At 41.7% G+C, this 15,981-nt stretch overlaps 1 non-coding gene across 1 annotated transcript; it reads right to left on the reverse strand.

The window, feature by feature from the left end:
- Nucleotides 1–4,936: 4,936 nt before the first annotated feature.
- LOC142173120 (small nucleolar RNA R71) lies at nt 4,937–5,043 on the reverse strand. The gene has a single exon (XR_012702550.1). It is a non-coding gene; the product is annotated as a small nucleolar RNA R71 (small nucleolar RNA).
- Between the last annotated feature and the right edge of the window lie 10,938 nt (nt 5,044–15,981).

The following is a 15,981-nucleotide window of genomic DNA, read 5'->3' on the forward strand; positions in this document are numbered from 1 at the left end:
GCACAAACATGCTTTCATCAAAAACGAGGTATCTAAACTCCTTAAAATAGGGTCCATTCGGGAGGTGAAATACCCGAAATGGTCAACAACGTAGTGGTAGTCCCTGAAAAGGGGAACAAATTAAGAACGTGTGTAGACTATAAGGACTTAAATAAAGCATGTCCTAAGGACTCTTTCCCTTTGCCCAATATCGATCACATGATCAATGCTACGGTCAGCCACGAGATCCTCAATTTTCTCGATGCCTACTCCGGGTACAACCAAATACGGATGAACCCGGATGATTAGGAAAAAACCTCTTTCATCACTAAATATGGCACATACTATTATAATGTGATGCCATTTGGGTTAAAGAACGCCAATGCCACTTACCAACCCCTAGTAAACCGGATGTTCGAAGAAAAAATAGGGAATCCATGGAAGTTTACATTAAGGATATGTTGGTTAAGCCCCTGTGAGCAGAGGACCATTTAAAAAATTTGCAAGAAACATTCAGTATATTGAAGAAGTACAACATGAAGCTGAATCCGGAGAAATGTGCATTCAGAGTCGGATCAGGTAAATTTCTCGGGTTCATGGTATCCAACCGAGGAATCGAGATCAACCCCGACAAGATCAAAGCTATCGAGGATATCACGGTAGTGGACAATGTGAAGGTCGTGCGAAGGCTAACCGGGCACATTGCCACCCTGGGGCGATTCATCTCGAGGTCCTCCGATAAGAGCCACAGATTTTTCTCGTTACTGAAAGAAAAACAACTTCTCATAGACATCGGAATGCCAATCGGCCTCGGAAGAACTCAAGCGATATCTATCAAGCCCGCCACTACTTCACACGCCGAAGGTAGATGAACAACTATACATGTACTTGGCAGTATCGGAGATAGCGGTAAGCGGAGTTCTAGTTCTGGAAGAGCAAGGTACGCAATTTCCAATTTACTATGTTAGTAGGACCTGGGTGAGGCTAAAACTAGGTACCCTCACCTAGAAAAATTAGCACTCACTTTGCTAAGAGCCTCTAGGAAACTGAATCCATATTTTTAATGCTATCCTATATGTGTTTTGACTACTTACCCATTGCAAAATGTAATGCACAAACCTGAACTATCGAGACGGTTGGCCAAGTGGGCCGTAGAAATCAGCGGGTACGATATTGAATATTGACCCCGGACAGTCATTAAATCTCAAATTTTGGTAAACTTCGTGGTTGACTTTATGCCGGCCCTAATACCCGAGGTCGAAAGAGAATTGTTGGTAAACTCGGGAATGTCTTTGGGAATCTGGACCCTCTTTACGGACGGCGCCTCGAATGAAAAAGGGTCTGGGCTTGGGATCAAATTGAAGCCACCCATAGGCAATGTAGTTATATAATCTATTAGAACTATGAAATTGACTAACAATGAGGCCGAGTATGACGCCATGATTGCAGGTCTCGAATTAGCCAAAAGCTTGGGGGTGGAGGTAATTAAAGCTAAGTACGACTCCCTTCTTGTGGTAAACCAAGTTAATGTGACATTCGAAGTCAGAGAAGAACAAATGCAAAGGCATCTAGATAAGTTGCAGGTAACAATACATCGGTTCAAGGAGTGGACTTTGCATAACGTACCTTGGGATCAAAATAGCAAGGTCGGTGCCCTTGCGAACTTAGGGTTGTCGGTCGAAGATGACGAGCTCAACTCGGGGGCAGCCGTACAAATCATGAAGCCGGTAGTGGAAGAAGGTCACACCAAAATAAACTCTAAAAGCTTGACTTGGGATTGGAGAAACAAATATGTAGAATATTTGAAGATCGGGAAACTGCCCTCAGATCCAAAAGAATTGAGTACCCTGCGCACAAAGGCATCCCAATTCAGTTTGTTCGAAGATGGAACCTTGTTCAGAAGAATGTTCGATGGCCCACTAGCAATATGTTTCGGACTAGGAGATACTGCAACAACAACAACAACAACCTAGTATAATCCCACACGTGGGGTCTGGGGAGGGTAACATGTACGCAGACCTTACCCCTACCCCGAAGGGTAGAGAGGCTGTTTCCAGGAGACCCTCGACTCAAAAAGCAACAGAACCCGATATATTAGTACCATAAAAATGCATAATAAAATAACAGCAATACAATAATAGCAATACAATAGATATGAAATACAGAATACGACATACGAAAAAGTTGACTGGTATAGTAAGACTAGCAGGTAAAGCCCTGCATTAATAGATGACCAATGACATTCTTAGTCTAACTCCTAACTGGCTAGTCTCACTGGACTAGGAGATACTGATAAGAGAAAAATATCATGCATAAGTTGAGCTAGAATTTAATTTTTAGTACTAATATTTTTCTCTTTCTTTGCAGGAAATAATTAAACTAATAAGAAAAAGGAACAATGAGAAGAAAAAGTTCACTTTCCAAGTTTGCAAAGAAAAACTATAATGCTGAAAAGTTAAAAGTAAAGTGGTTTATGCAACTTTACAAATGATGAAAGTAGTTGTGCACATAAAAAACCCAAGACAAATAAAATGGAGAAAGAAAAGGGACAACCATTGCTGGAAAGAGGAAACCAAAAAGGAGTAAAATCATTAGTAGCAAGTGGACATGTGCTACTTTTGAAAGAAAATTTTGTCAGCAAAATCAATTTCAAGACACAAAGTTTAATTTGCCAAGTAGATCCAAGTTGCCGTGAAATCAATTTGGCATTTGTTAGTTGGCAACTTGGGCCAACTTAAATGAAAAAGTAGACAAAGTTTTATTTAATTGAAAAAGAAGTCCAGAAATAACGGGAATTGTTGGGGAGACCTTGCTATAAATAGCTGCATCTTAAGCTGTTTGAACCAGAGAGCAGAAAGCAGAAGCCTCATTCTTGATCAACTCATTTCTTTCATTTTTCTAAGTTCTTATTTTGTGAATATTTTCTTTCTTCTTTTAGCCACTATACTGGCTTCATTTCTAGTTCCGAATAAATTATAATATTGGAAATTACTCTAGCACCTGTTTTTAATTAAATAGGGGGAATTATTCTCTTGAATATTTCTTTCTATTTTCTTATTTAATGGGCAAGAATATTTCCGTTGTCAGTACTAACTCCATTATGGAGTAACTTTTCTTGTGCTGGTAGAGTGATGGATCTTAATATTTCTATATAATAGTAGATATTATTCCTCAATTTCACATGTTTGACCTGAAGTTTTTCATTTAAATTTTATCTGATTTATAGTTAGGTGTTATTTAATTTGTTAACATCTATCTATTTTATACTAAACATTAACTTTTACTAATTCTGTAATCGAAAGAGGAGAAAGAGTAAATAGTTAATTTTGGTATTGATAAATGTTAACTTTTATTTAGTGACATCTAACTCGTATATGTTAAAATTGATTCTACACTTATTTGTAATCGAAAAAAACGAATATTGTAGTAATTAGTTATAACAAGTAGGGTCACCGAAAGGGACTTACTAAAAAGAGCAAGTTTTAGTTTAAGCATATATTTCTGGCTCTTTAATATTACTATTCTAACGATTAATTTATAAACCGAGAGCAGTGCAATTAATTGTTCAACTTAAGTAATGATATATAAATGTAATCGTGAGAGGCATTTATATATTTGCGAGAAATAGAAATTGAAGGATAGTTTTACCTATTATATAATAGATATATTAAGTGAAGTTATGATCCCAATACCTTTTTATTATATTTGTGAAAAACAAAATATTTTCTATTGCTATATTCATGCATTTTTAGTTAGTTAATTCACAACTCAACTCTTCTTGGTTTCCTCAAATAGTAATTAAAACAAGAAATATTTGTAGAATAGATAAACCAATCTCTGTGGGTTTGATATCTTTCTATACTATAATTTGACAGAGTATTAGTTTAAATTTTATACACGACAGACAGTCAAATATTTGGCGTCGTTGCGGGGGATTGGCAACATCTACTTCAGATTAATTGTTTTGTTATTAATTTGAGAACTTGAGAACTTACTATTATTATTAGTAGTAGTAGTAGTAGTAGTATTAGTATTATTGTTATCTTTGTTTTGTTTTTTTTGTTACTACTGTAATTATTGTTACTAGTAATGTCTTTCTAGAATCTCTTATTAACAATATTACTACTTACGGTTTTCGTATCATTTTTCTTTCTTCATCTTTATAATTTTTTTTTTATTCTACGGTATTATTTTATTGTTTCTAGGATCAGCTAGCTCATTTCATAAAAACAACATATTTTATTTTCTATTTTTAATTAGTATCACTAGTTATATTAAGTACTACTACTATTTTAATATATATTTTTTTCTTTTTTGTATCACCACTACTATTTTAGGAACTAAATTTGATTTTCTTTCAAAAAAGATTCTTTTCTTTAATTTCAGGTAGTTTATGACCCGCTCTTCTACAAAAGAGTTGGCGAATTACGATTCAGAAATTGAAAAAACTCTTCGATTGCACAGAAAAGGACAAACATCATCTCCTCAAAGTATAACTTGTGAAGAAATGGAGAATGAAGAGCTTAATAATAACCAACTTCCACCACATCAAGTGGAAGAACGGTTCGATGAGGTGGCTTCACGACGTGATAGAATACTTAGAGATTATGCAAGGCCAGATCATTTTGAAGGAGAATCAAGTGTGAGGAGACCAACAATTGCAGCAAACAACTTTGAAATCCACACAGGTTTAATTCAAACCATTCAACAGTCATGTTAGTTTACTGGTGATGCGAGTGAAGATCCTCATACCCATCTAATTGATTTTCTTGAATTAGTTAAAACTTGTAGGTATAATGGAGTCACAACAGACGCTATCAGGTTATGGCTTTTTCCTTTTTCATTAAAAGGTGATGCAAAAACATGGTTGCGAAGTCTGGCAAGAGGTTCAATCACTACATGGGACCAAATGACTCAGAAATTTCTTAATAAATATTTTTTACCGGCAAAAACATTTAAAATGAAGCAAGAAATCAATAATTTTATGAAGACAGATTCTGAATCTGTATACCAAGCATGGGAATGATTAAAAGCAATGTTAAGATAATGCCCACACCATGGTATCCAAGATCCTGACATCTTATATATATTTTATCATGGTCTTAAACCCTCTGCTAGAAATGTTATTGATGCAACATCAGGAGGATCCATAATGAGCAAAACCATTGCAGAAGCTATGCAATTGCTTAATGAAATTTCAGAAAATGCTATTCAATGGCCCTTTGACAGAATGATTGTTAAAAAAGCAGCAGGAGTCAATCAAGTGGATGTGACGACCCTGCCGGTTGTCTTAAGAATTAACACCTCGATCCCCTATTAACTGCTTTTCCCAAGTTTATTTCTGCTAATGTGAATTTTCGGGATGTTCGGTTTTGAATTTCGGTGAGTTTCGGGACACTTAGTCCCTAAATGAGAGCTTAAGTGTTGGAAAATTGACCGTAGTTGGAACAGTGTGAAAACGGCCTCGAAATGGAAATTCGATGGTTCCGCTAGCTCCGTTGGGTGATTTCAGGGTGGGGAGCGTGTTCGGAGTATGTTTTTGAGGTACGTAGCTAATTTAGGCTTGAAATGCCGAAAGTTGAGTTTTTGAAGTTTCCGGTCCGATAGTGAGATTTTTGATCTGAGAGTCGGAATGGAATTCCGAGAGTTTCAGTAGTTCCTTCATATCATTTGGGATGTGCGTGCAAAATTTCAGGTTATTCGGAGATGGTTTGGTTGGGTTTTTTATCGAAAGCGTATTTTGAGGAAATTTGGAGTTCTTAGGCTTAAATCCTTGATTAATCCGAGGTTTCGATGTTGTTTTAGGCGTTTTAAGGATTGGTACAAGTATGAATAAGGTATTAGGTGATATTGGTGCTTTTGGTGGAGGTCCCGGGGGCCTCAGGGTGATTTCAAATGGTTGACGGGAAGGTTGAAGAAGTGTTGCACCAGTTGTAGCATTGCTGCTTCTAGTATTTTCACATCTGCGGCTTGGGGACCGCAGATGCAGTGCCGCAGGAGTAGCTAAAGGGCCGCAGAAGTGGCTTTGGGTCGGATCTTCAGAAACCGCAGATGTGGTGTGAGGCTCGTAGAAGCGGAACCGCTCCTGCGGTTAAAGGTCTGCAGATGCAGAAGCTGGAGTTTTAGTGAGAGTCGCAGATGCGATGTTTTGTCTGCAGAAGCGAGACCGTAGATGCGGTCCTAGGGCCGCAAACGCGGTAATCGCTGGGCAGAAAATATAAATAGTTGCCTTAGCAAAATTGAGTCATTCTTCCACCATTTTCATCCGGGTTTGAAGCTTCTAAGAGGGATTTTTGAGGAAAATAAAGGGGAATTATTTGGAGGTAACGTTCTTGGATTTATAACTCATTTTCATATGATTAAAGACTTAAATAATGGTGAGAAATTTGGGAAAAAGGGGTAATTAGGGCTTGAGTTTAATAGACCTTTAAATGAAGATTTGAGGGGCCATTTAGACTCTGATTTCAGTGTTCTTATTATGTATAGAATCGTGAGAGTACGAGATTTCTGAAAATATAAATTTTACCCGATTCCGATACGTGGGCCCGAGGGGCGTTTTGGCCATTTTACATAATTCCGCGTATCAGCTTAGACTTTAATTGTAGAATCAGTTACTTGAGGTGTTATTTACAATATGCAATTGAATTGAATAGATTTGGGCCGTTTGGAGTCGGATACTCGTGGCAAAAGTGTGGTTTTGAGCCGGTTCAAGGTAAGTGGCTTATCTAACCTTGTGTGGGGGACCTTCCCCTTAGGATATGATATTTGATAGTTGAAAGGCCTTGTACGTGAGGTAACGAGGTCATACTTGAGCTTATTGTTGGAAATCCTATTTTACTTTAAGTATTTAAAGTGAGTTCCTTTCTTACCTGTTTTTATTCTACTTACAAACTTAGCCTGTGTTAGTTTAGAAAAGCATGCTTAGTTGACTTAATTGCCTATTTGCTTAAATTGCCTTAATTGCGTTACGTGAAGCATGTTAGGCTAGAATTAACTGTTTACTTGTTACGAACTTAGTATTTGTTTTGATATTCTTGAGCTGCTGCAGTGTGTTTTAATTTGGGACTATGTGACGGCATCCCGGGAGATCCCTTGCACATATTTATGATCTGGAGTGAGGTGTGGGATACCAAGAGATCCCTGGCATGGGTGTTGAGGATACCAAGAGATCCCTAGCACGGGTGTTGAGGATACCAAGAGATCCTCGGGATACCAAGAGATCACTGACATATATATTAAGGATACCAAGAGATCCTCGGGATACCAAGAGATCATTAGTGTATTTATTGAGGATACCAAGAGATCCCTAGTGTATTTATTGAGGATACCAAGAGATCCCTAGTGTACATATTGAGGATACCAAGAGATCCTCGGGATACCAAGAGATCCCCGGTTATTATCCCTGCTATGAGCAGTGTTTTTCCTTGTGTTATGCCTTTATTTTTGTTTCCGTTATTGTACTCTTATCATAATGTATAGATTTTTACTGTAGATTCTCATTTATACTATTTATCTTATCCTGTCATGTTTATTATTATTATTTAATTTACCTTAGTAGGGCCCTGACCTTCCTCGTCACTACCGAGGTTAGGCTTGGCACTTACTGAGTACCGCTGTGGTGTACTCATGCCCCTTTCTGCGCATGTTTTTCATGTGCAAATCTAGGTACCTCTACCTAGGCTTATCACCCTTGAGGCAGGGAGATCTTTTGGAGACTTCGAGGTACATCTGCCGCGTCCACAGACCAAGGAGTCTCTATCTTTATTCTATCCTGTAGTGTTAGCCTTTCCATCTTACTGTTGATGTAGACATTTTGGAGATTAGAGGACTTTACTGTATTTCTTCTAGCTTGTGTTCCTGTGAGTTTCTGGGTTTTGGGATAGTGTTGTAGAAGTTTGAGATGTCGTGATGTATATGCCGAGCGGCTTTCTATATATTGCCTCCCTCTTTGGTTATTCTTGGTGTTCCTTTATTTATAGTTCCGCAAGTTTCAATTTTATTTCCGCACTTGTTAGGCTTACCTAGTCATAGAGACTAGGTGCCGTCACGATAGTTCACGGAGGGCGATCTAGGGTCGTGACAAGTTGGTATCAGAGCTCTAGGTTCATTGGAGTCACGCAATACAAGCCGGTTTCTTAGAGTCTCGCTGATCGGTACAGAGACGTTTGTACTTATGAGGCTATGTAACTGTGAGGAAAACTTCTAATTCATTTGATTCCTTGTCGTGCGATATTTTGACATCACGATTCTAAACTTATGTCTTTTATTCTCTCACAGATGGTGAGGACACGTGCTACTCGAGATGATCAGGCACCTGCGCCCCTACTGCAGCGGTCAGAGGTCGGGGCTGGGGTAAAGGCCGAGGGCGTGCCTGGTGTAGCCAGAGCACCTATGCAAGCTGCCGCCGAGGTACCATCAGCAGATCCAGCCGGAGTCCAGGCGCCTGATACACCTACTGCTACTACTACTCTAGCCCTTCAGGAGACTCTGGCACAGTTTATGAGCATGTACACCACTTTGGCTCAGGCAGGGTTGCTTCCCTCTACTGCAGCTACATTCCAGGCCGGGGGAGGAGCATAGACTCCCGCCGCCCGCACTCATGAGAAGTGAGTGCATGTTGAGCAGGCCCCTGAGATTATTCCTGTACCGCCTGCAGTGCTAGTTCAGTCCGAGGGCATGACAGCGGCTTCCGAGCAGAAGCAGCTGAGGCTTGAGAGGTTCAAGAGGTACAAGCCCCCTGAGTTTAATGGTCTAGCATCGGAGGATGCTCTGGGATTTCTTGAGGAGTGTTACTGCATTCTCCGTACTATGGGTATCTCAGGATCGAGCGGGTTTTCTTTCACTACTTTCCAACTTCGAGGAGTCGCCTATGATTAGTGGCACACCTATGAGTTAGACAGTCCAGATGAGGCTGCTTCACTAACTTGGGCTCAGTTTTCGGATCTGTTCCTGAGAGAGTATGTTCCTTAGAGCCTTAGTGATGCATGACACGCAGAGTTTGAGCATTTGCGCTAGGGTGCTATGACTGTTTCAGAGTATGTTGTCCGTTACACCAGTTTGGCTAGGCATGCACCAGCCTTGGTTGCTACTGTTCACGAGAGGGTTCACCGGTTTATTGATGGGATTATTCCCAACATCAGGTCTAGCATGGCTCGTGAGTTGGAGATGGATATTTCTTATCAGCAGGTGGTGAGCATTGCTAGGAGGATTGAGGGGATGCATGCTAGGGAGAAGGAGGAGAGGGAGGCCAAGAAGTCACGAGAGTCAGGGCATTTCTCAGGTGCCCGTGCCCCAGCTTCAGGTCGTCATGGTAGGGGTCATATGAGTCGCCCCGTTCATTTAGCTCTTCCAGCAGCCAGCAGTGCTCCAGCTCCTCCTAGGCCTCAAGATCCTTATTATGCACCTCCGGTTTCTAGCGTGCCTCTTGCGCAGGGTGCTTTTAGAGGTCAGTCTAGCAGACTTGGCCCGAGCCAGTCACAGCCACCACGTCCTCCCAGAGCTTGTTTTGAGTGTGGTAACACCCGCCACGTGGTGAGGGATTGACCTAGACTTGAGAGGAGTGCACCCCCATAGACTTTTCAGCCACAGCGTGCCCCGTAAAGTTCTCAGGCTATGGTTATAGCTCTTGTTGCTACCTCACTTGCTTAGCCAGCTAGAGGTGGAGGTTGGGTAGGTAGAGGTCACCCTCGAGGGGGAGGACAGGTCAGATACTATGCCCTTCCTGCCCGTACCGAGGTTGTTGCCTCCGATTCTGTCATCACATGTATTATACTAGTTTGTCACAGAGATGCATCGGTTCTATTCGATCCAGGCTCCACTTACTCTTATGTGTCTTCTTATTTTGCTCCGCTTTTGGGTGTATCCCGAGATTCCTTGAGTTCCCATATTTATGTTTCTACTCTTGCGGGAGATTCTCTTGCTGTGTCTTCTCTTGATTTTGACATTATCTTGGGCATGGACTGATTGTCGCCCTATTTTGCTATTTCTGATTGTCACGCCAAAACCGTGACGCTGGCTATGCCAGGTGTACCGCGTGTTGAGTGGAGAGATACCTTAGATCACACTTCCAGTAGAGTTATTTCTTTCCTTAAGGCTTAACATATGGTTGAGAAGGGGTGTGACGCGTATCTAGCTTATGTGAGAGATGTCAATATTGATACCCCTTCGGTTGATTCAGTCCCCGTAGTACGATATTTTCCCAATGTGTTTCCAGCTGATCTTCCAGGCATGCCGCCTGATAGAGATATTGATTTTGGCATTGATCTGTTGCCGAGTACTCAGCCCATTTCTATCCCTCCATATCGTATGGCTCCTCCTGAGTTGAAGAAGTTGAAAGATCAGTTATTGGAATTACTTGATAAGGGTTTTATTCGGCCTAGTGTTTCACCTTGGGGTGCTCCTATCTTGTTTGTGAAGAAAAAGGATGGTTTTATGCGTATGTGTATTGATTATTGCCAGTTGAACAAGGTTACAGTGAAGAACCGTTATCCTTTGCCTCATATTGATGATCTGTTTGACCAGCTTCAGGGCGCACGAGTGTTTTCTAAGATTGATTTACGCTTAGGTTAGCATCAGTTGAAGATTCGAGAGCCATACATCCTGAAGACTGCTTTCAGGACTCGGTATGGTCATTACGAGTTCCTTGTTATGTTATTTAGGCTGACCAATGCCCCAACAACCTTTATGCATTTGATGCACAGTGTGTTCCGGTTGTATCTTGACTCGTTCGTCATTGTCTTTATTGATGACATTTTGGTGCATTCCCGGAGTCGGGAAGATCATGAGCAGCACCTGAGGACTATGCTTCAGATTTTGAGAGAGAAGAAGTTATATGCTAAGTTCTCAAAATGTGAGTTTTGGTTGGATTCAGTGGCATTCTTAGGTCACGTGGTATCGAGTGAGGGTATTCAAGTGGATCCATAGAAGATAGAGGTTGTGCAGAGTTGACCCAGACCATTCTCAGCTATAGAGATCCGCAGTTTCCTTGGCTTGGCGGGCTATTATCGTCGCTTTGTGGAGGGGTTTTCATCGATCGCAACCCCTATGACCAGATTGACCCAGAAAGGTGCTCCATTTTAGTGGATGGAGGAGTGTGAGGCAAGCTTTCAGAAGCTCAAGACAACATTGACTACAGCCCTAGTTTTGGTATTACCTTTGGGTTCAGGATCTTATATGGTCTATTGTGATGCCTTGAGGATTGGCCTCAGAGCGGTGTTGATGTAGGCGGTAGGGTGATTGCCTACGCGTCCAGACAGTTGAAGATTCATGAGAAGAACTACCCTGTTCACGACCTTGAGTTAGCTGCCATTGTTCACGCCCTGAAGATTTGGCACCATAATTTATATGGGGTTCCCTGTGAGATTTATACTGACCATCGTAGCTTGCAGCATTTGTTCAAGCAAAAGGATCTAAATTTGCGCCAGAGGAGGTGGTTGGAGTTGCTGAAGGACTATGACATCACCATTTTATATTACCCGGGCAAGGCTAATATAGTGGCTTATGCCTTGACTCGCCGGGCAGAGAGTTTGGGGATTTTGGCATATTTACCAGCATCAAAGAGGTCTATGGCGATGGATGTTCAGACCTTAGCCAGCCAGTTTGTGAGATTGGATCTTTTGGAGCCTAGTCGGGTTCTAGCTTGTGTGGTTTCTCGGTCTTCCTTAGTTGACCGTGTTAGGGAGCAACAGTATGATGACCCCCATTTGCTTGTCCTCAAGGACAAGGTTCAACACGGTGATGCCAGAGATGTGACTATTGGCGATGGTAGGGTATTGAGGATGCAGGGTCGGATTTGCGTACCCAATGTTGATGGGCTTCGGGAGTTGATTCTGGAGGAGGCCCACAACTTGCAGTATTCCATCCATCCAGGTGCTGCGAAGATGTATCAGGATTTGAGGCAGCACTAATGGTGGAGGCGGATGAAGAAAGATATAGTTGGATTCGTAGCTCAGTGTCTCAACTGTCAGCAAGTGAAGTATGAGCACCAGAGACCGGGTGGGTTGCTTCAGCAGATAGAGATTTTGGAGTGGAAGTGGGAGTGGATCACCATGGACTTTGTAGTTGGTCTCCCATGGACTTTGAGAAAGTTTGATGCTATTTGGGTGATTGTGGATTGGCTGACTAAGTCCGCTCATTTCATTCCTATGTGTACTACGTATTCCTCGGAGTAGTTGGCGGAGATTTATATCCGGGAGATTGTTCGTCTGCATGGTATTCCAGTGTCCATCATTTCGGATAGAGGTACTCAGTTCACATCACGGTTCTGGAGGGTCGTTCAGCATTAGTTGGGTACTCGGGTGGAGTTGAGTACATCATTTCACCCTCAGAAGGACAGACAGTCTGAGCGCACTATTCAGATTCTTGATGAAATGCTCTATGCGTGTGTGATTTAGTTTGGAGGGTCTTGGGATCAGTTCTTGCCATTGGTAGAGTTTGCTTACAACAATAGCTATCAGTCCAGCATTCAGATGGCACCGTATGAGGCTTTATATGATAAGCGGTGCAGATCTCCGGTAGGTTGGTTTGAGCCGAGTGAGGCTAGACTATTGGGCACATATTTGGTTCAGGATGCTTTGGAGAAGGTTAAGGTGATTCAGGATAGACTCCGTACATCCTAGTCCAGACAGAAGGGTTACGTGGACCGGAAGGTTCGTGATGTTTCCTATATGGTAGGGGAGCGGGTTCTGCTTCGGGTTTTGCCTATGAAGGGCGTTATGAGATTTGGGAAGAAAGGGAAGTTGAGTCCGAGGTTTATTGGCCCTTTTGAGATATTGAGGCATGTTGGGGAGGTTGCTTATGAGCTTGCCTTACCTCTCAGCTTGGTAGGAGTTCATCCGGTATTTCATATTTTGAGGCTCTGGAGGTATCACGATTATCTGTCGCACGTATTGGATTTCAGTTCAGTCCAGTTAGACAAGGATCTATCTTATGTTGAGGAGCCAGTGGCGATATTGGATAGGCAGGTCAGAAAGCTAAGGTCAAAGAACATTGCATTAGTGAAGGTTCAGTGGCGGGGTTAGCCGGTCAAGGAGGCAACCTAGGAGACCGAGCACGATATGCGCAGCCGCTACCCTCATCTTTTCACTACTTCAGGTATGTCTCTATGCTCGTTCGAGGAAGAACGAATGTTTAAGTGTAGGAGGATGTGATGACCCGGCCGGTCGTCTTAAGAATTAATGCCCCGATCCCCTCCCAAGTTTATTTCTGCTAATGTGAATTGCCGGGATGTTCGGTTTTGAATTTCGGTGAGTTTTGGGATACTTAGTCCCTAAATGAGAGCTTAAGTGTTGGAAAATTGACCTTAGTTGGAACAGTGTGAAAACGGCCTCGGAATGGAAATTCGATGGTTCCGCTAGCTCCGTTGGGTGATTTCGGGGTGGGGAGCGTGTTCAGAGTATGTTTTTGAGGTACGTAGCTAATTTAGGCTTGAAATGCCGAAAGTTGAGTTTTTGAAGTTTCCGGTCCGATAGCGAGATTTTTGATCTGAGAGTCGGAATGGAATTCCGAGAGTTTCAGTAGTTCCGTCATATCATTTGGGATGTGCGTGCAAAATTTCAAGTTATTCGGAGATGGTTTGGTTGGGGTTTTTATCGAAAGCGTCTTTTGAGGAAATTTGGAGTTCTTAGGCATAAATCCTTGATTAATCCTAGGTTTCGATGTTGTTTTAGGCGTTTTAAGGATTGGTACAAGTTTGAATAAGGTATTAGGTGATATTGGTGCTTTTGGTTGAGGTCCCGGGGGCCTCAAGGTGATTTCGGATGGTTGACGGGAAGGTTGAAGAAGTGTTGCAGCAGTTGTAGCATTGCTGCTTCTGGTATTTTCGCATCTGCGGCTTGGGGACCGCAAATGCGGTGCCGCAGATGCGGTGCCGCAGAAGCGGCTTTGGGTCAGTTCTTCAGAAACCGCAGATGCGGTATGAGGCTCGTAGAAGCGGAACCGCTCCTGTGGTTAAAGGTCCGTAGATGCAGAAGTTGGAGTTTTAGTGAAAGTCGCAGATGCGATGTTTTGTCCGCAGATGCGGTCCCAAGGCCGCAAACGTGGTAATCGCTGGGCAGAACATATAAATAGTTGCCTTTGCGAAATTGAGCCATTTTCCACCATTTTCATCCGGGGTTGAAGCTTCTAAGAGGGATTTTTGAGGAAAACAAAGGGGAATCATTTGGAGGTAACGTTCTTGGCTTTATAACTCGTTTTCATACGATTAAAGACTTAAATAATGGTGAGAAATTTGGGAAAAAGGGGTAATTAGGGCTTGAGTTTAAGAGACCTTTAAATGAAGATTTGAGGGGTCATTTGGACTCCGATTTCAGTGTTCTTGTTATGTATAAAATCGTGAGAGTATGAGGTTTCTGAAAATGTAAATTTCACACGATTTCGATAAGTGGGCCCGAGGGGCATTTTGGCCATTTTACATATTTCTCGTATTAGCTTAGACTTTAATTGTAGAATCAGTTACTTGAGGTGTTATTTACAATATGCAATTGAATTGAATAGATTTGGGTCATTTGGAGTCGGATACTTGTGGCAAAAGTATGGTTTCGAGTTGATTTTGAGTCAGTTCGAGGTAAGTAGCTTATCTAACCTTGTGTGGGGGACCTTCCCCTTAGGATATGATATTTGATGGTTGAAAGGCCTTGTACGTGAGGTGACGAGCGCATACTTTAGCTAATTGTTGGAAATCCAATTTTACTTTAAGTATTTAAAATGAGTTCCTTTCTTACCTGTTTTTATTCTACTTGCAAACTTAGCCTATGTTAGTTTAGAAAAGCATGCTTAGTTGACGTAATTGCCTATTTGCTTAAACTGCCTTAATTGCGTTACGTGAAGCATGTTAGGCTAGAATTAACTGTTTACTTGTTACGAACTTAGTATTTATTTTGATATTCTTGAGCTGTTGCTGTGTGTTTTAATTTGGGAATACGGGACAGCATCCCGGGAGATCCCCTGCACGTATTTATGATCTGGACTGAGGTGCGGGATACCAAGAGTTCCCTGGCATGGGTGTTGAGGATACCAAGAGATCCTTGGGATACCAAGAGATCCCTGGCATATATATTGAGGATACCAAGAGATCCCTAGTGTATTTATTGAGGATACCAAGAGATCCTCGGGATACCAAGAGATCCCCGGTTATTATCCTTGTTGTGAGCAGTGTTTTTCCTTGTGTTATGCCTTTATTTCTATTTCTGTTATTGTACTCTTATCATACTGTATAGATTCTTATTGTAGATTCTCATTTATATTGTTTATCTTATCCTATCATGTTTATTATTATTTACCTCAGTAGGGCCCTAACCTCCCTCATCACTACCCGACCGAGGTTAGGCTTGACACTTACTAAGTACCGCTGTGGTGTACTCATACTCCTTTCTGCTCATGTTTTTCATGTGTAGATCCAGGTACCTCTACCCAGGCTTATCACCCTTGAGGCAAGGAGATCTTTCGGAGACTTCGAGGTACATCTGTCGCGTCTGCAGACCAAGGAGTCTCTATCTTTATTCTATCATGTAGTGTTAGCCTGTCCATCTTACTATTGATGTAGACATTCTAGAGATTAGAGCACTTTAGTGTATTTCTTCTAGCTTGTGTTCCCGTGAGTTTTCGGGTTTTGGGATAGTGTTGTAGAAGTTTGAGATGTCATGATGTATATGCCGAGCGGCTTTCTATATATTTCTTCCCTCTTTGGTTATTCTTGGTTTTCCTTTATTTATATTTCCGCAAGTTTCAATTTTATTTCCGCACTTGTTAGGGTTACCTAGTCATAGAAACTAGGTGTCGTCACGATAGTTTACGGAGGGCGATCTGGAGTCGTGATAGTGGAAGCTTGGAATTCATTAGCGCAACAAATTACAACTCTGATACAAAAAGTTGAGACCTTCCAGGTAAATAATCAATCATCACCTCAACTTGAGAATTGTGACGTTTGGGGAGGAAATCATCCCAATCATGAGTCTCAAGCTTCAACACAAAATGAGGAACATGTAAATATGATTGGTTATAGAA

Source organism: Nicotiana tabacum, chromosome 18 (genome assembly GCF_000715075.1).
Source record: "Nicotiana tabacum cultivar K326 chromosome 18, ASM71507v2, whole genome shotgun sequence".
Lineage (NCBI taxonomy): Eukaryota > Viridiplantae > Streptophyta > Magnoliopsida > Solanales > Solanaceae > Nicotiana > Nicotiana tabacum.